The following is a 21,067-nucleotide window of genomic DNA, read 5'->3' on the forward strand; positions in this document are numbered from 1 at the left end:
TTATTTTTATTATATATATTTTTGTCTATTTATATTTACATGTGTGTATTTTCTTGTTCTCATCTTATTTTTATGGTCTGTGTTGTTGTTGTTGTCTCTGTGTACTGAAAGCTAATGACACTGAAACAAATGCCTTGTATGTACAAGCATTCTTCACCATAAAGCTCTTTCTGATTCTGAATCAGGCCAGAGAGGTGTTTGTTTGTTCAGTGTGGCAGGCAGAATGCAGGATGAATGCAAGTAGAGTAAGGTCTAGCACTCTGTTTCAAGGTGGATGCTGGCAAAGAAGATGTCTCTTTAAAATGACTTGTTAATGATGATCACATGAACCCCAACAGCAAAATGAAAATGATCAAAGTAGACAGAAAGCCCAATCCCTGCCTGTTTGCAATAAGGGACATCAGTCAAGGGGAAGGAACAAGGTATTTACAGATAGATTTCCACATGTGATTTGCATCTGCATAACCTGGAGCTGCTAACTGTTCATCTATCAATTCACCTGTATAATCTGTTGTATTGGAAGCACAAAGGTTCAGCACATTTTAGATTTGGTTTACAAAATTAATGTTCAGTCATTAAAACTTATTTTTTTGTTCCTACAAAATTTCACTTTCTGACCCTCAGAAGACGCTTCATAACTCTGCTAAACAGACTTCTCACAGGGAAAGAGAAAGTAGACACTTATTGAATGTTGTTTTATTTTTTATTTTTTTATGGATGAGGAAGAGCTGGCGAAACAAAAAATATAAAATACAAATATTAAAAAAATATTTAAAGATTTAGTTTTAATAAAAATTTTGTACAAAGGGTTTAAGTATTTGTAATTGTTTAATGATTTTAATAATTTTTTTTGCTCATGTAATTTTTGAATCTGTGCTGTGGATTTAAACTATAGTTTTTGCTGACATACCAGCTTTGAGTTGAGGATTATTATCCGCTTCACGAAGCCAATGCTGAGTCTGACACGTCTCACCTTTATGACGCGGTCAATAGCGTCCTCCAGCATTAAATTATGTTGGATCATCAGATACGCCAGAAAGAGTGCTGGAGAGCGTCTGGCATCTGTGCAGTAACACCTTATCTGAGGAAATAAAGACAAGACACTCAAACTCATTCCTAGACACTTTGTCACTATAGCACACTTGATGAAGTGATAGATGATAAATAGTGTGTGTGTGTTTCAGCTCTTACTCTCTGGGTTACTGAGGGCCTTGTGGATGAATTTCGCAGCTGGGACGAAGTGCTCGTCCATTACAGACACACCATAGTAAGTGATGTTCATGCCTTCGTAATATTTCGCCCCAGTATTAGCCTTTTCTAGCAGGTCTTCCTTGCTTGGCTTTCCTAACGATATCTTCAGACTCTTCTTTACAGCCGCAGCGTTCAGGATGTGAGTAACACCCATCTCCTTCAGTCGGACTCGGTCCATTGCTGTCTGTCTGCACAAAAACACCACAGCCTCCATTAGTCTTTCACTAAAGAGGACACAACTCCATTATGTGTGATTACTGTCTCACATTATTACTTCACCACATTGATTAGTATAATATGTTATTTCTGTTGTAGACTTACTCATTTGCTATGAAGACATTGGGCCAGACCTCAGTGACTGGTGTCCAGTCCAGTGTGCATTTCTGCAGGAGTTGCATCACGTGGGTCATGATGTGACGATGTGCTTTTTTACCGTCACTTGAGATTCTGATACTGGAACTAGCATCGCTATGTTTTCTATGTTGAACTCCACTCTTGACTGTAGTTTTTGCTCCCTCACGAGTTTTAAATTGAGGAGTGTCAGCTGATTCAAAAAGCCTATGTTGGGTTGAATCTATCTTTCGTGTATCACACGATCAATGGCGTCCTCCACCGTCATGTCATGGTGGATCATCAGATATGCCAGAAAAAGTGTTGAGGAGCGGCTGACGTCTTGAAGGCAGTGGACCAGCACCTTATCTGAGGAAACAAAGAACAACACTCAAAACAGAATCGTTGCTAGACAGTTTATCTCTGTAAAACACTTGATAAATGGCCATCATTGAGTCTGTCCTGTGTACGTCCATAACTGTCTGGTTTGGTTCAGCTACTAAATTTGACATCAAGAGACTACAACGGACAGTCAGGACTGCTGAGAGGATTATTGGTGCTCTCCTGCCCAATCTCCAACATCTTCACATCTCCAGAATGAGGGAAATTCCCACTCAGCCCAGTCTCGCTTCAAACCAATCACAGTTTTTTTCTCCCCTCTACATTTCTACTTCTGTATATAATGCACCGTTTAATGTTAGCACTATGTCTGGAAACTCTTGTCTTCAAGTCAAATTCCTTGTGTGTGTAAACATAATCAAGTAAATGTAATAAAGGTCTTTCTGACTTCTGAAATAGTAAGCAATAAATGTGTTCTTACTCTCTTGGTCAAATGATGGATGATAAATGGTGTGTGTGTGTGTGTGTGTGTGTGTGTGTGTGTGTGTGTGTGTGTGTGTGTGTGTGTGTGTGTGTGTTTCAGCTCTTACTCTCTGGTTTACTCAGGGCCTTATGGATGAATTCTGCAGCTGGGAAAAAGTACTTGCTGATGTCAAAGCAGCTTACATCCAGTGCAGCCACACCACAGTAAGTGATGTTCACGTCTCTGTAATATTCCTCTCTTGTATTGATCTCTCCTCCAAGATCTTCCTTACTTGCCACAGCGTTCAGGATGTGTGTAACACCCATCTTCTCAAGCTTGACTCTGTCCATTGCTGTAAGTCTGCACAAAATCACAACAGCCTAGATTAGGGTGCATCTCAAGACTGAACACTCAAGCTGGAAAACATACAACTGGTGAATATCCACAACCACAAGACGGACTGAAATATTTCTGACATTATGTTTATGCTGTTTAGAATGAACAAATTAAATGTGTTACAAAAGCTATCCTGTCAAGAGTAGTGAGTAATTTGTTCCTTTTCTTTTGATGTTTAATTAGCATTAAATAACCCAGAGAACAGCGAGTATATTAGGCTGCTGTCACTTTAAAATGAACAGAAATGCATGGATTAATAAACTGATATGCTGATTTTCACCCAGTTGTTTACATTCACGTTAGACAAAACCGATTGAGTCAGTCATTCAATAAATATTTTGAAAAAGAAATTGATTTCTGTTTACATGGTTGCTTAACCAAAATGTCTAAAAGTCTAATCTGGTCTTGTTTGCACCTTGTGGTAAACCCTCTCTATTTTGCTCTGGTGAAGTCTTCTCTTGATTGTAGACTTTGACAGTGACAGTCTACCTCCTGGAGAGTGTTCTTCACTTGGTTGGATGTTGTAAAATGTTTTATTACCATAGAGAGGACCATCCAATCATCCCCCAGACTGTCGTCTTTTGTGAACATCCAGGCCTTTTTATGTTGCAGAGCTCACCAGTGTATTCTTTTCTTCTCAGAATTCACCAAACTGTTGATTTGGACACTCCTAATGTTCCTGCTATCTCTCTGATGCATTTCTATTGTTTTTGAAGCCTAACAATTGTCTGTTTTACTTGCATGCAGAGCTCCTTTGACCACATGATGGGTTCAGAGCAACAGCTTCCAAATACAAATGGCACACTTAGAATCAGCTCCAAATCTTTTACCTGGTTAATTGATGTAGAAAAAAATGAAGGAATAGCCCAAAACTGTCCATGAAACAGCTTTTGACTCAACTGTCCAATTACTTATGGTCCCTTGAAAAAGGGAGGAGGTACATATTAAAGAGCTGTAATTCCTAAACCTTTCTACCAATTTGATGAGACTGCCCTAAAAATTAAAGCTCAGAGTGTGCACTTTAAGCCCATATTCATTGTATAACTGTAACTTGAATATGTTTTGGTCAACAGCTAAAATAATAAAAATTGTGTCAGTGTCCAAATATATATGAACCTGACTACAACAGCAAAATTTGTAGTTTCCTATTTAGTTATTTAGCAATACTTAGGAGCATCACATGATCAATAAATCACTACATGCTGGTTTCCACTCTCTGTAACACAAACTGCCAGCTCACCTCTATAATGCCTGTGATTGTAGCCATTACTACTAAGTAGCTGAAGTCTATCAACTTAAGCTCCAAAGTGTGTTTTCTCAACAGATTTTTTATTTTTTTTTTTGCTTCAGTAAAATGTATCTTGTTGTTGTTATTATGATCATAGGCTTACCATTGGTTGGGACAAAGTCTAAGGACTCTGGGACAGGTGACGGCTCAGGATCATCCAGCTCTGGCTGAGGAGGCACAAGCGGCTCCACTCAATTCCAGTCTCTCCACACCGTCCTCAGGGATGAACAAGTTGACGTCTGGTGTAGAGTTGTCTAACTGTGGGTCTATTGTGTGCTGGGAGCAGCAGAAGGAGAGCTTTGCAGCCTTACATACTTTCTTAAAGAAAGAAGCCATGATCATCTTCCAGCTTGTATGTCTTTCTGAAACTAAGAAAAACAAATAGAAAATACTATTAGCGACAACTATGACCCGCAGGGCTATCATCATTACCTAAAACTATTCATTTTATTAACTATATAAATTTAATTTCACCTGTTGAGCTCTTCTCCATGACACTCTGAGTGTCGCGGCTCAACTGTCTCTACACTCTCCTCAGAGATGGACGATAATGTTGAAGACAAAGTCCAGTCTAGATTTATCAAATTTGCACAGTGTGTTTCTGTAAAGTCTGCACACTATGTTTAGACTCGTGTATGGTCTGCACACTGTGCTCTCAGATATGAAGAGGATTTCACTCGTGCACTCGAGTCTCTTTAGACTGAAGCTGGACTAACTCTCAAATGAAACTCTGAATCACTCGTTCACAAGATTCATGTCTGTCACTGTCACAGATGATACTCCTACTATAAACCCTCAGAACCATTCTGCGATGTTTGCTAATAAGTGGGCTTGAGTGGACATCATTGAAATGAAACGCGTACTGCATAATAGATCACAATGAAGGAGTCTCAATGTGCAATTTTTAAACAGTAAAGAACTTTTTAGCTTTTAAAAGGCAAGTCTCCAATGGGAGTGTGTGTGTGAGTGGCCAAATAATGTTTGGGATTGTCAATCATATTCATCAACTGATGTGACTCTAAGGGTGCTTTCACACTTGGTTCAGTTGTCTAGTGTGAACCCAAGTTCGATTGCTGCTCCTCCCACTGTCCCAAAAGCAAAAGCTTAATTTTTGTACTTTGGATTTAGAAAACAGTTTCATTTTCAAAGCACCAAGACAGAGCGGCACATTTGTCTATTTGTCACGACTGAAATGCAAAGGTTCAACAAAACGAGCAGAAATGAGATATAAAGTCTGTCTTCTGCATCGCGTCAGTCACACTTTTCAGGAAAGCGAGTGAGTAAACAAAAAGACAAGTGGGGTGGCCAACCTTAGCCCTGCCCCTGCGTTAAATATTTTTAACACTGTTAAACTGGGAAAGATAATCACCTGCTCATTTTGACAGTACTAATAAAAATAGATAGTATGTTTCCTAAATATCTGCAAGCATATTATTCTAAGTTTGCATACTTGTTTAACACAATGCTACAGTCAGTTATTCTAGTATGAAATGTGGTTCTGTGTCAGAATGTCATACAGCACTGCCTCTCGTACCTTATTGCTTAAATATATATATATATATATAGCTTCCTAATAAAACATTTATTTTAAAACTAAAACCATGCTTCTAAAACTAATATTTTTATTAAATTATAATTTTTATTATATATAGACGGTTTCAACGGCAACAACATAAACAAACGTTACTGCGCATGGGCGCTTTTGTGGCCCAAACTTAACTTCCGAATAGTTACTACATCCAAATAGAATCAATAACAACAGCTAAGTCCTTCTAGAATATATTATTTTTTTAATAACAAGCGAAATATGTTGGCTGCGTAAATTAGACTGATTTATTAAAAATGCAAACTCATTACTTCCCAGTAGGAGGTGCTTTAAGCACGAGAAACGAGGTTTCCCCGGTAATGGCTATAGGCAAAGCAGCTCTTAATTTAAAAACGCTGCCTTATGCAGGATGAAATGAAAATGACATTTTCTAAAGACAGCCTTTCTTTAGAAATACAGTGATATAAAAACACCCATGCCTGGGTTTGATTTTTAAACGTGTATTACGTTTATTCAACGAAGTCTATTAACAGATTAATGAATTAGTCTATTAATTCCAATTTCCAATTGTAAAATCAGTCGGTTTTTATATCGTGGCAGGTCGCCACAAATAAATAAATGTTTGGGAAACACATACCACAGCACAATAACCTGAGACCAACTTCATTACTCATTATTAGCTGCGTTTGTAGCCCGCGACACGAACCAGACAGATAAACAAACACAGACCGGAAGTTTACTTAGGTCCAGGCGCGTACGCCCGATGAAACCGTCTATAGTTTTTGTATTTTTTATATTTGTATTAGATATCATTTTTGTATAATTTTTCTTAAGTAATTTTAATATTTTTTTCATTGCTTCCTAATAAAACATTTATTTTAAAACTAAGCTACAACCATGCTTTTAAAACAATATTTTTATATTTAATTCTAATTTAATTCTAATTTTTATTATATACTCAGTTTATTTGTATTATTTTATTAGATACAATTTTTTATATTTTTAAAAAAAAATTTCTATACATTATTTATTTTTTTCATTGCTTCCTAATAGAACATTTATTTTAAAACTACGCTACAACATGCTTTTAAATCTAATCATTTGTTTTATTAAATTCTAATTTTATTTTTATTTTTAAGATATAATTTTTTTTTTACATTTTTATTGGTTCTTAATAAAACATTTATTTTAAGACTAAGCTATGCTTTTAAAACTAATATTTTTTATTAAATTATCATTTGTATTATATACTCAGTTTAATAAAACATTTATTTTAAAACTAAGCTACAACCATGCATTTAAAACTAATATTTTGCTTTATTAAATTCTAATTCTTTATTTTTATTTTTTAGATATCATTTTTACATATATTTTTTCAATTTTTTTTAGATATATAATTTGTTATTGCTTCTTACTAAAACATTTATTGTAAGACTAAGCTATGCTTTACTAACTTTTAAAATTTTCTTATTCAATTATATTTTTTTTATTATATACTCAGTTTATATCTTTTATATTTTCATTAAACATACATTTTTATATATTTTTATTTTTTCATGCTTTCTAATAAAACATTTTAAAACTAAGCTACAACAATGCTTTTAAAACTAAGCCTAAGCTAAGTTTTTAAAACTGAACTAAAACTAAGCTTTTAAAGCAAATATATTTTTTATTAAATTACATTTTTTTATTATTTACTCGGTTTATTTGTATTTATTTATATATTTTTATCAAATTTCATTTTTCGGATTTTTTTTTATTTCGATACATTTTTTTATATTTTTATATATTTTTTACGCTTTTAAAACTAAGCATTTAACATAAAGGCCCAGTTTCACAGACAGGGCTTAGACTAAGCCAGGATTAGGCCATTGTTCAATTAGGACATTTAAGTCATTTTTATAAACATGCTTAGAAAAAAACATTACTGGTGTGCATCTTGAGACAAAACAAAGGCACTGATATATTTTAAGATCAGTCAGTGCAATTTTATTTTAGTTGAAACAGCTCAGATTTACATTTTAGTCTAGGACTAGGCTTAGGCCTTGTCTGTGAAACCGGGGGAAAGTGTATAAAACCAAGCGTCTAAACTATGCTTTAAAACTAAGCCTTTAAAACTAACTAACTTTTAAACCTATTGGGATACCAAGTACTGCAGTAACTTCTTCAGAGTGATAAATCATTGAACATCTATATTCCCCCTAAATGTAATTTATACATTTCATGAATTTCATTTGTCAGCAACAGGCTTATTATAGTTAAATAACACTAAAACTATAACCAACACCATAAAAATTATGTTACTTCAAATAAAGTAAACACACACACACACACACACACACACACACACACACACACACACACACACACACACAATATACACACACACACACACACACACACACACACACACACACACACGTATACACACACACACACACACACACACACATATACACACACGTATACACACACACACACACACACACACACACACACACACACACACATATATATCACAGAGACACATATCACAGAAACAATCTTTATTATTTATTTTTTTATTTTTTTATTTATTCATTTTTTTTCTTTGATATCATTTTTTATATTTTTATATACTTTTAAAACTAAAACTTTAACACAAAACCGTTTAAGTTTCTAAACTAAGCTTTTAAAACTATGAAGTTTTATTAAATTATTATTTTATTATATACTCAGTTTATTTGTATTTGTTTTTATATTTGTATTAGATATCTTATTTAATATTTTTTAATACATTTATAAATATTTTTTATTGCTTCCTAATAAAACATTTATTTTAAAACTAAGCTACAACCATGCTTTTAAAACTTATAAAATTATTAAATTCTAAATTTTATTATATACATTTTTAGATATCATTATACATATATAATTTTTTTTTATAAATTTATACGTATATATATAATTTTTATTGCTTCTCATATTGTATTAGATATATTTTTTTATATTTTTTAATCCTTCATGATAAAACTAAGCTTTTAAAACTAATAAAAAGTTTTATTAAATTATAATTTTAAACTCAGTTTATTTGTTTTTTTATATATTTCTATTAGATATATTTTTTATATATATATTTTTACAATTTTCAAATATTTTTATTTTTTAAAACTAAGCTACAACCATGCTTTTAAAACTAATATTTTTTTATTATATATATATATATATATATATATATATAATTTTTTTTTTATTTCCCTTTACATTTTAATTGCTTCCTATATTTTTTATTAGATAGCAATTTTTTAAATAGTTTCTTTTTATTTAATGTATTAAATTATTATTTTATTATATACTCAGTTTATTTGTATTTGTTTTTATATTTGTATTAGATATCATATTTAATATTTTTTAATACATTTGTATATGTTGTGTATTTTTTATTTCTTCCTAATAAAACATTTATTTTAAAACTAAGCTACAACCAAACTAAGCATCTAAAACTATGCTTTTTAAACAAAGCTTTTAAAACAAATAACTTTTATTAAATTCTAACTTTAATTATATACTCAGATATAATTATGTATATATTTATAATTTGTATAATTTTTTATTATATTGCTTTCTTGTGAAACATTTATTTTAAAACTAAGCTACAACCAAGCTTTTAAAGCTAATAACATTATTAAATTAAAGTTTTTATATACTCAGTTGATTTACATTATTTTAGATATAATAATTGATATATATTTTAATTATTATTATTATTTATTTTTAAATAAATGTAAATATATTTAATTTTTATTAAGTATAATTTTTATTGTTTTATATAATTTGTTTGTAATCTTTTTAAATATCTACATTTTTTAAGCTTCCTAATAAACCATTTATTTTAAAACTAAAACCATGCTTATAAAACTAATAATTTTTTGTTAAATTATAATTTTTATTATATACTCAGTTCATTTTTATATATATATTTTTTTATTAGATATCATTTTTGTACAGATTTTGTTATTTTTTTATACATTTTTGTTTTACTGCTTTCTAATAAAACCATACTACAACCATACTTTTAAAACTATTTTTTAATTCAAATTTATTTTACATACTCTGTTTATTTGTATTATATATCTTTTTTTATTTTTTCTTCATATTTTGTATTGCTTCCTAATAGAAAATGTTTTTTAAAACTAAGCTACAACCATACTTTTAAAACGAATACATTTTTTTTAAATTAAATTCAAATTTTTATTATATACTTAGTTTTAGGGATGGGTCACGATTTTCGAATATTCGATTAGTTGATTTAATTACCGAATATCTAATAGGTTTGTGCGATTATTAATTTCCCCAAGTGTTCGGTGATGATGCGCGGGGGAGGGTGGCGCTGCCAATAACGCACTTCAAAGCTGTCAAGGACAACAGAAGAACAAGATTTCTAATTCTAATAAAATGAATGAGAATGAAGTGCAGTGCAAACTCTGCCGTGCGAGGCTTGTTTATCATAGTTGAAACACAATGCAAAGGCTGTTCTCTGCGGCCGGAATATCTCAAACAAAACTCTGAATGGAAACGTGAAGATGCGCATGAATTGAAAAAATGCGCATAAAACGTATGTGCAAAATTAAGTAGGATAGACTTTTTGTCCGATAAGAAAAAAATGTGCATAAACTACAATAAGAAAACTTTAACAGAATAAATGCGCTTTAAAAAAGTCATGTGATTTTGCACGACGGAACGGGATAACTTGACTAACCATCTTGCTGCACAGCAATGTTGTTTTAGTGATTCTGAAATGCTTCCTGCTGTCACTTGCCCACCACGGCACCAGCCCCGGCCGTCGTTTTGATTATTTTATTTTTAGTAATAAAAATCATTTAGTTCAGTTAGAGAACAAACAGTACAATTGAGAACTGAACGCGGCTGCTCAATGCAGTCTTACAGTCGCATCTGGGGCAGGAGTCTGATTTCATCACATGAGGAGTGCAAGTCGAGTGAGGTGAGAAAGGCAATATGTTGGCAAAAGATTTAGTTTTTAAACGAAATGCAAAAGTGTCTGTTTTAAAAATAATTTGACTGCTGCCGTTTATCTAAAAGGTGATTTTGGAAGCTCATTGGAAGAACATTCGTTTATTTATTTGGTTCCACCGTGTTTGCTTATGTAACAGTTATTTTATTTTTGTTAATAAATGAATAATTCTATGTTTGATATAGACTAAATAATTTTGTCGTACTGTTTTGTTGATGTCCATTCAATTAATTGACACCGAATTGACGCTAAATCGAAAGTAAAATGCTCACGGTCTATTTAAAGCCATTTTAAATCAAAGGAAAGCGTGGGAACGAGGGAAAACTCTAACGAACTATCCCCAGCATTTTTTTTAATGCTATGAATGTTCATGCTCATTTTTAAAACAGAAATGTCTTGGCTTATGAGCAGCTGAATGCTAATCGATGGACTGTTACGTTAATAAGTGCCATAATTCGTTTATGTTTATTTATTATATTAATATTTCAGCAATCATACATTACAACCATTTAATGGCTTATGTTAAGACAGATTTGTTAAGACAGATTCTCAAATGAATTAAACAGTTTGTTATCATACACACTGAAAGTGTGAATGGTCTCGTGTCCTCTCTCTGTTTATGTATGTGCGTGCATACACGGGAGGGGTGCGATTTTCGAATAATAATCGAATAATACCCTGCGATTATCGAATAGTATTTTTGCTTAAAATGCCCATCCCTACTTAGTTTATCTGTATTTTTTATATTTCTGTCAGATATACTTTTTTATATTTATTTTTAATTTATATTTTTTATATTTTTTGTTACTTCCCAATAAACCATTTTGAACATAAGCTACAACCATGCTTTTAAAACTAAGCATTTAACACAAAGCGTTTAAAACCAAGCGTCTAAAACTATGCTTTTTAACCTAAGCTAAAACTAAGCATTTACAACTAAGCGTCTAAAACTATATGCTTTTAAAACTAATTTAATCTTTTAAAACAAAACCTTTTTCTGCTTTTTAGATGACAGGACAGTGGAGACTGACAGGAAAGTGTTGGGTCAAGAGGGGGGTGTGGGATCGGCAAAGGTCCCTTGGTGGAGATTGGAACCCAGGTCGGCCGCAAGCGCAGTAGCTCTATTTGTCAGTGCGCTAACCACTAGGCCATAGGCTCTGACATGCTCTGATTCTTCTGCTCTTTTTCAGACGGGGCTGTAAGAACGTGGACAGGCTCTAGTTCTGCTGTAGTTCTGGCTTACTTGAGAGGCCTGAGTTTCCCGTCAGCATGTGTCAATCCAATCTGCTTTTTCACTGGATGCTGTATGTCCAACCCTGGCAAAGAAAAAGGCAGAGCATTCTTCACACTGACTGTCTTTTACTCAAGTCTTTTTCCTGTCACCATTTATTATAGTACAACAAGATTGCTCAAATTAACTCACTTCACTAATCATATTTGAAATGTATATTATATATTGAAGATGACAAATGTCTCACCTCTGACTCTCTTCATTTTCGATCCACTGTTTCAAACCAGTCATGCTGCAAGATGTCTTCGATGACCGGCCGTTCAGTCAGATCACGGGTTAGACACTGAAGAATCAGATCACGGCATTCTGTTTTCAGGAGAGAGCCGCTTAGTCATGATCATGTGACACTAATGTTGGCATGTATGAAAACAGCTTTGTGTTGTACTATGCTCTCCACCAGTGTTTGTTCATTCTGTGCAAAGGCTGTATGTGTGCATCAATGCTATTCTCTCACCTTCAGATAAATCTGGGTTGACAAATCTGACGTCGGCTTCCATGACTTGGTTTCTGTCACGAAATGGAGGACACCTGTTCATCATCTCATACAGCAAGACTCCAAGAGCCCAGACGTTTGTTTGGACGCAGTAGAATTTGCCATAGATGAAGAGCTCAGGTGGAATGTAACCGTTTATTCCTGTGAGCAAGACATTTTCAGCATTTAGCAATACTTTAAAACATCTCATGATCAATAAATCACTACATGCTGGTTTCCACTCTCTGTTACACTAAATGCCAACTCACCTCTGTATTTCGTGCAGTTGTAGCCTGTCCTGTCAAGTAGATGACCGCAGCCAAAGTCGATCAACTTGAGCTCCAAGGTGTGTTTTCTAAACAGGATATTCTCTGGATGAATATCGTAATGAAAAACACCATGTTCAACGCAGTGCTGGACCGCTTGCACAGCCTGACGCATGATGACCCGCGCTGTTGTCTCACTCATTGGAGGATTGTTGTTGATGAAGTCCAGCAAGCTCTCGCAGGGATCTGGAAACTCCATGATGAGTGTGAATTTTCGGGGATGCTCAAACCACTCGTAGAGCTGGATGGAGTGAGGGCTTACGGGCTCTTCCTTCATCATTAGAAGCAGTGCAACTTCTGTAATGAGAGGTTTCGGATACCCAGGCTAGAGAAAAGATGCCACAAAAGGTTAGTTTGGTAAAACATGTATCATTTTAAATGTTAAGAGTCAAAGGTTTTTGCTGCTTAAACTACAATAATCAGCTCTTAAACAACTAAACACATATTATGTTTTGCCAACTTACAATTTGAAGATACTGATCCTGTGGAGTCTTGCGAATACGTTTGATGGCAACCTGCAAAAACACAGATGAGCATATTGAACACCTGACCTTACCTTGACCACGAAGAATTGAGTATTTAAGTATTAAACTATATGTAGGTGCTTTAAAAACACAGTGGATACAGATTTTAATGTACAGTAAGAGCAAAATGTTTGTCTACCTTCTTGCCATCAGAAATTCGGATGCCCTCATAGACCTTGCCATAGCCTCCTCGTCCAATAATCTTTTTCACTCTATAGCGAGAGCGAATGGATTCTGAAAAAAACACACAAAAACATGAGAACATATAAGCATTCGAGACCCTTTGAAGTGGCATAAAATGCTTAAAGTCCATGTTGCAAGTTAAAAAAATTTTCGAGATAAACATATATTCGTGTATGAAAATACAATACAAATCGTTAATGCAGGATTTGAAAATATTTTACAAGACGTAAGGGCACAAATTTAGAAGACAAAGTGACGATTTCCTGGACCGCCCTCAAAAACAGCTTTTTTTCCAGACCGCGTCATATGACGTCACGACAGGTAGTCGTTCGCCTAGCTCTGTTGCTATTCAGTAGGAGCAGTCGTGAGTTAGTTTGTTTTCAGTCGTTATTTTTAATTTCAATTGATCATTTTCATGGTAAATTATTGTGTTTATGGAGGCTGCACAAACTCCAGCCTGTCAGGACGTCATGTCCACGGGTTTACTTACAATAAAAAGAACGGCGCTGTCTTCCGGATCTGGGTGCGTTTGTGCGGGTGAAGAGACGAGCCTATACTAATGCATCTGCTTCAAAAAACGCGTTCACTTTACACCGGAGGATTATCATCACGGCGATATGATACAGTTCAATATGGGATGCTGAAGCAAGAACCAAGTGAGGGTCAAAACTGTTGCAGTTTCTTCAGTGCACACAGCGGCTTCATCGGCTCCGCGGTCAGCCTGGTTCGTCCGAAGCCGTCAGAGATGCAGACGAATACGTGAAATGTGCACCGTAAGTCTTGTTTTTTCTTCTCATAACTTCGCAAAATGACCAAATCCGTGAATATATTTATCTAAATAATGAGACACAACGAGATGTGTGTAAGTCGAGGTAAAGCACTGTAGCTAGCTTGTAACGTTAGGCATTAGCAATGTAAGTTTAAGAACCATGTAAAAATGGTAACGTTACCATATGAGAAGGCATTACTGGTCAGTTATCCTCCGTTTGTTAATATTATAATCATCAAGTCTACAGCTTAGTCACATTGTTTGCACAGCTAATTTGTGATTTTTTTGTCATGTGTGTTTTTAGGGTTTTGGGAGACATTGCAAGACATGAGGATGTGTGAAGATCTGAAGCAGTGGAGCCAGCTGTTATTAACCACCTCTAAAATAACACATTAGTGTGATACCCACACTGAAAATATTTTTCTCTCAGTTGTATATGTTTGGTACATCTACATATATTAACAGTTGCAATGTTGTGTGTTTTACAGTTTTTCTCAATTGCTAAAACACTATAACCAGTCTTTTGAACAAAAATTTCAAAACTATAACGCCATTTTTGAGGAAGCACACCCATTTCCCTAAACAATAAACACTATTCCCTGCTTTGACACATGAGTTATAATTGGTGAACTGCTACTGCAAAACTCTACACACAAACCCCTACATTTCTCAGTGCTTACACCATGTGGTCATTTAGAAAGCACAAGCATTCAAAATTGTTCACTCAATCTGTGAAGTTTGAGCTCAATTAGCACACAATTATCCAAGTGGAAACACTAGGAGTCAAAATTTAGCACACACAAATCAGAACCTAAAAGAAGCCAAAGTCAGCTTACAGTGTTTCTCAGTCACTTTGGTGCATTTCTCAGATCAGAAATGAAATTGTCAAAACTACTTGTTCAACATTCACATCATCTAGTCTCTTGTGCACATCATAAAAAGCTTCTCATTCTTCTGTTCAAGTTGTGATTGCTTTGGTACATTCATACAACTGATTAGATACATTTGTCTGCGGTTTCCCACATTATCAGTTGCTATTGTCATGTTGCTCAAAATGTATGATATAGTTCTCTGTGCAATAGTTTGACCCCTCAAAACATCAAGTCATTAGCTCATCGTATAAGTCATTACCTAAATGCAAAATTTTTGATCTAGTTGTTATAAACTGTCAATCATATATTCTACACATTTCTATTAGACTTTTTGTAAATTTGCCATGAATTATTCAAGTGAATCTTTACTTTCACTAATGAAGATAATGTATATCAACCAATGATAAAGCAGTTCTCTGAAATAGCACAAAGGTACATCTCTTGAACCTTCAATTGGAAAGCATACTGTATATAGACAGAGGACAACGCAGGAGTTACAAAATCTGACAGTAGACTTTCGAATTTGTATTTTTACCTTTGTGCCCGTATTTCTTTTTCTTTGCTGTTTCACAATGACACTGTAATGCATTTTTATTTTTTTCCTCAGACCACTAGTACAGTACAAGTGTAACTGTGAATCCTATCCAGTCTTTTTCAATCAGTATCCCACATACAGTAATGTGTAATTTTGAAGAGGAAGAGTAGGAGGTGAAAGAGGAAGAGGAGGAGAAGAAGGTGGATGACAACGACAACGTGGAAGAGACAGAGGAAGGGCAAGGGCGAGAAAACAAGCAGTCTCATATATTTTAGTTGATGAGTGCCAGGGTTGGATCAGGCATGCAAGAGGATTTGACCCCTGCTGCCTGGCCAAGGCTAATTTAGCCTGTGATGCTGAAGAGGTTCTTTGGCCTGTCCCAGACCAAAGACAGGATTCTGGGCAGAAAAATTATATTTTGTTGTTGTTTGCTGTTTTGTACTGTACTCTACAGTACATTAAATTAAGGAATAAAACACTTGCAAAGGCATAGATTTGTTGTTTTCATCATGTGAAAAGTTTTTTATTTGGATTGTTTTGGTTGTATTGTTTTGAATTTATCTCATCAGTGTGTAAAACTGTGTTGTAGTGTGTGTGTTTTTGAGAATTTGTGTGTCATGTCTGAGAGCAAAGTTTGGTTTTTCAGCAAGATTGTGTTGTTTTGAGTGGAGAGCTTCATTTTGACCTCAATATAAGAAGTTTGGGGAATTGAGTTAGGAGTTGTGGATTTGTGTTTAGAGTTTCGCAAATAAGAGGCATCATTTCAAGAAATGTGTTTAAGCAATTGAGAAAAACTGTAAGTTGGGTATTAACCGTACTGTGAAATAATATTTTCGATTTATTGCTGCATAAATTAAACTGAATTGAATGAGCCATAAATGCAGATCTGCTTGATATATATGTGTTGTTGACCTCATAAAAACATTTATACATTAAGACAATTTGTTATTGTGATTATTTTTTTATTGATTGTCACCAAAATGGGGCCATTCAAAACCTTTATAAAGTAATCCTTCCTCTGTAACCTGTTTAATAGCTGACACAACACATGCAGGTAAGGGCTTCCTGATGAATACCAGCAGAAAACTTGACTGTGTGCTGTCAATATTAATTGTCTTATACCAATGGCATTAAAAAGTTTTACTTTATAGGTATTTGTGACCTAAATATAGTCAACCTGTAATTGAGATTACATTTTACTGTTTATTTGTACGTACAAGTATTTTGATCAGAGTAATAAATTATCTCTACCATAAACTTATTCATGCCTTTGCCTGAAATGCATATAAGCTATCTATTTTGATTTCAGACAGCAAGCCTCAAAGTGCAGAGTCAGAGACAGCACATCAAGTTTGGGGGCATTTCCCATAGAAGCATTTAATAAAACAAAAAGGTGTTTATCTCTCGCGTGCGCGGTTAAAAGAACCCGCTATATCACGTAACGTTGGATATTAACGAGTATGCCACGCTTCATCCACGATTATTCGTTTGTGTTACTGGTAAGTAGAATCAATACTTCTAGGTGACCAATGCTATAATTTTGCCCGATTAGATATCGTCAGCTAACACTGATATCTCTCAGACACCTGCCCTGTTCTCCTCACATTACAACTTAATTTGTCTCTGACCGTTGTTATTTTTAATCCTGGCATGTCCCTGCTCTCTTGGCCACATAGCAGGCTCATATTTGTGTCTGTGGTTCGTCAAACGAGTGTAAATAAACATTTTAAATGTTCTCTGCATCCGAACAGTCATTGCGATCCATTGTTTTCCTGTGGTTTACATTGACCGCTCTACCGGCCGTGACGTCACTGCCGCTTTTGCCAGTTTTTCAGATGCGGAAGTAAAATTCTCTCTCAAAAACGACTCCAGAAGCCTAAATAGCGTATTTTGAATTATATTTTCAAGAAAAACTGGTTCCTACACTATTTATCTACACGTTCATTCACAGTGATCTTCAACTTGAAAGTTGGACTTTAAAGCAGTTTAACAAATTCTTCTGTTTTCGTCTTCAAGATTTGTAATATCTTAAAAAGTCATTTGCATAAACACTTTACATTTGATAAACATTTTGGTTTATTCCTAACAAACAGTTTTAATTTATATAACTGGTGCCTTGCGACAATAAACCATATTAATATTGACAAAATCAGACATGTTCATGAGACAGTAGTTTCAAGCCAGCTGTAAACCAACTTAATTTTAAGTATATTTATATAAACATAATTAAAAAAATTTGTTTTGCTTCAATCAAATTTATCTTGTTATAATGATCACAGACTTACCATTAGTTGGGACGAAGTCTAAGGACTCTGGGGCAGGTGACGGCTCAGGATCATCCAGCTCTGGCTGAGGAGGCACAATAGGCTCCACTTTATTCTTGGAGCGGAAAGGACGCTTGACAGCCTTCCACACTCTCCTGAAGAAAGAGCGGACTCCTTTCCCTTTCTTAGGCTCTTCTGTGGCCTTTTGTGGAACTAAAATCAACCAATTTGAAAACACAACTATTAGAGATATTCTCTGACATTGGATTAAATAATTAGTTGACAGTTTACTGTTATACCTACATGAATGTCACTGTTTGTAATGCATTTTTTTTTCTCACCTGAAACCTCCAATCGCAGCCTCTCCATACTGTCCTTAGAGATGACGTTGGGTGTAGAGTCATCTACGTTGGACAGTGCCTTTAGTCTCAGGCAAGCTGAAGCCCCCACTGACTCAACAGGAACTTCACCTGGAAGTACAAAGCTACTCTCCTCTTGGTAGCTATCAGAGCTGGAGAGATGGTCATCGTTCCACACGTCCAGGATGTCCACAGTTCCTCTCTTAATGATGCTCGTGCCTACGCTAAAGCACAGCATGTCCTGGCTGCTAAGGCTCAACAGTTGCAGGCTCTCCACACTCTCTTTAGAGATGGACAAATTGACATCTGGTGTAGAGATGTCCAGCTCTGGTTGAGACTCCACTGTGTCCTGGGAGCAGCAGAAGGGGAGCTTCGCAGCCGTACATATTTTCCTGAAGAAGGAGGGCATGGTTTTCTTCTTCCTCCAGCTTGTATGTTGTTCTTAAAGTAGGAAAAACAATTAGAAAATACTATGAGCAACAAATATGACCCAAGGTTATTATCATGAAGTAAAACGTCTAGGTTACGAAGGTAACCCACGTTCCCCGAAGGAGGGAACGGAGACGTTACATTGGGATCTCGCCTGAGAGACCGATCATCTCTGAGCCTTATATAAAAAAGGCCAATTGCAAATTGGCGAGTGGACGTGCGCGTCGGCCACTCCCCCGCACATGCGGGTATATAAGAAGGCGGCGCGCATCACTCAAACAGGTTTTCGCTGAAGAGCCGTCAAGCCGTCGTCAGCGCGACGCCAGGGACGTGGCAGGGGAATGTAACATCTCCGTTCCCTCCTTCGGGGAACGTGGGTTACCTTCGTAACCTAGACGTTACCCCTTCAGTCGAATCACTTCGACGTTACATTGGGAACAAGCCCATGGAAAAGGCCACGACCCTGACGCCGCGTTACGCAACAACTTCACGTGCTGACAAGTATACGTGCCGGCAGGCGAAGTGTAACGTAACCTTCCCAACGCCCTGGGGCCCAATAAGGGGGCCCACCAGGGATGCCAGTTGTACTGAAGCATGGGTTGGGGGGGCGGAGCACATGAAATTCTACATGTGGAAATAAGAATAATTCAATATATCCATAAAGGTTTTTAGGGATACACGAGGGAAACAGCGGTCTCCTCCGCTGGAATAAATAAAAACTAAGCCACAACCTGCGGGGCGAAGGAGACCCAGGCAGGATCACAGTGCAGGACTACTCCGCGCCTAGCCCTGACTGCGGGGCAGGAGGACCCAGGGTTCGCCGGAGGGAACATTCTGGGAAATAGCGCACAGATCCACGTGGGAATGGCGCAGCAAGCCGACACCAGCCGGTCTTCCCGCTCACCTGTGAGTCCTTATGTTAGGACACGGGAGAACGGCCTCTACGCAAGGTTGGAGAACCAAGCGAAGGTAGGGTGTCGCCCAGCCCGCAGCTTCTGGTTTATACATCTGCTGGTGAGGTGCCATGAACCAAGGATCACGGCTGTCCCTGGGTATAACAGGGAGAGGCATCTACCACCATTTAGCCAACCTCAGTTCGGGGAGCATTCCCTTTCTGCTGAATCCCGAGGCAGATGAAGCTGCTGGTGCGGCTGAAGTGCCGAGTGATTCAGTCTCACATATTTAACGACACAACATAGCACGACTGGGTCTGCCTCCTCCAGGGCAGAGCTTGCAGGTCCACCACCTGATCGCGGAAAGGCGTGGTGGGACCCTGGGCACTGGGCCGGGGTCTCGACGGTAACGTGGAAGACGCCGGGCCCGAATTCTCGACACACTTTGCTGGCAGAAAAGCTTGTAGGCCCTCTTAATGGGAGCCAGGGCAGTCAGGAACGCTGTCTTAATGACAGGAATTTTAGCTCGACTGAGGCCAGTGGCTCCAATGGAGCGACCCGCGGCCCTGAAGGCGACGGGGAGGTCCAAGAGGTATGAGGTGCGTGCTAAGCACCTCTGAGGAACCTGAGCTTGTCGGTAACCTACCCTCTTAAAGGAAGCCAGGGCAGTCAGGAGTGCTGTCTTAATGACAGGAATTCTAACTCGACTGAGGCCCGAGGCTCCTAAGGAGCAACCCGCGGCCCTGAAGGGCGACGGGGGGGTCCCAGAGGGTATGAGGCGTTACTTGACAGAGAAAACTTGTAGGTCTCCTGCCCTCTTAACGGGAGCCAGGGCGGTCAGGAGCGCTGTCTTGATGACAGTAATGCTAGCTCGACTGAGGCCAATGGCTCAATTGGAGCGTCCCGCGGCTCTGAAGGCGACGGGAAGGCCCCAAGAGGGTGTGGGGTGCGTTCTGGGCACCTCTGGGAAACCTCAGGGACAGTGAATGCTTACCTACTTAGCTCCATCTACTGCATGTGATACGCGGCGAAGCAGCGGCATATACTTAAAGAGTGAGGGGACAGTCTGCGCTCAAACTCTCCTGCAGGAAGGGAAGCATACTGCAACCGTGTAACTCTGTGGAAAGCCAGCAAAAGACCTCATCTCAGTGCGAGCCTGCCTCTAGTCAAGGGAGCTCGGACTGAGTGATAATTGTATCACGGCCTGAGAAGACCGGAGAGTTCTGGGTGTCATACCGTGCCCTACAGGGAGGGACTGCCGCGAGGGAACGGTTACTAGACCTGAGTCCGGGTGGGCCATTCTTGTAGCGCAACCAACAGACTTACTCCTCGTCCTCCCTGGACTTGCACAGAGTCTGTGCAAGGAGGCTCACTGGGGAAGGGCGTACTTGGGCCCCGGAGGTCAGCTGAGTGCCAGCGCTACTCTGAAGGAGGCAGCTGGCAGTGAGAGCAATCGGGGGCGAGCGGATGTGGCTGGCCTACCGATATGCTCCAAACTAGCTGCGTCACGGGGTGGAGTCGCCATC

The 21,067-nt window shown here is 37.2% G+C and overlaps 1 pseudogene; it reads right to left on the reverse strand.

The window, feature by feature from the left end:
* Positions 1-889: 889 nt before the first annotated feature.
* Positions 890-12,118, reverse strand: LOC141332972 (uncharacterized; annotated as a pseudogene).
* Between the last annotated feature and the right edge of the window lie 8,949 nt (positions 12,119-21,067).

The sequence above is a fragment of the Garra rufa genome, chromosome 4, assembly GCF_049309525.1.
Source record: "Garra rufa chromosome 4, GarRuf1.0, whole genome shotgun sequence".
Classification (NCBI taxonomy): domain Eukaryota; kingdom Metazoa; phylum Chordata; class Actinopteri; order Cypriniformes; family Cyprinidae; genus Garra; species Garra rufa.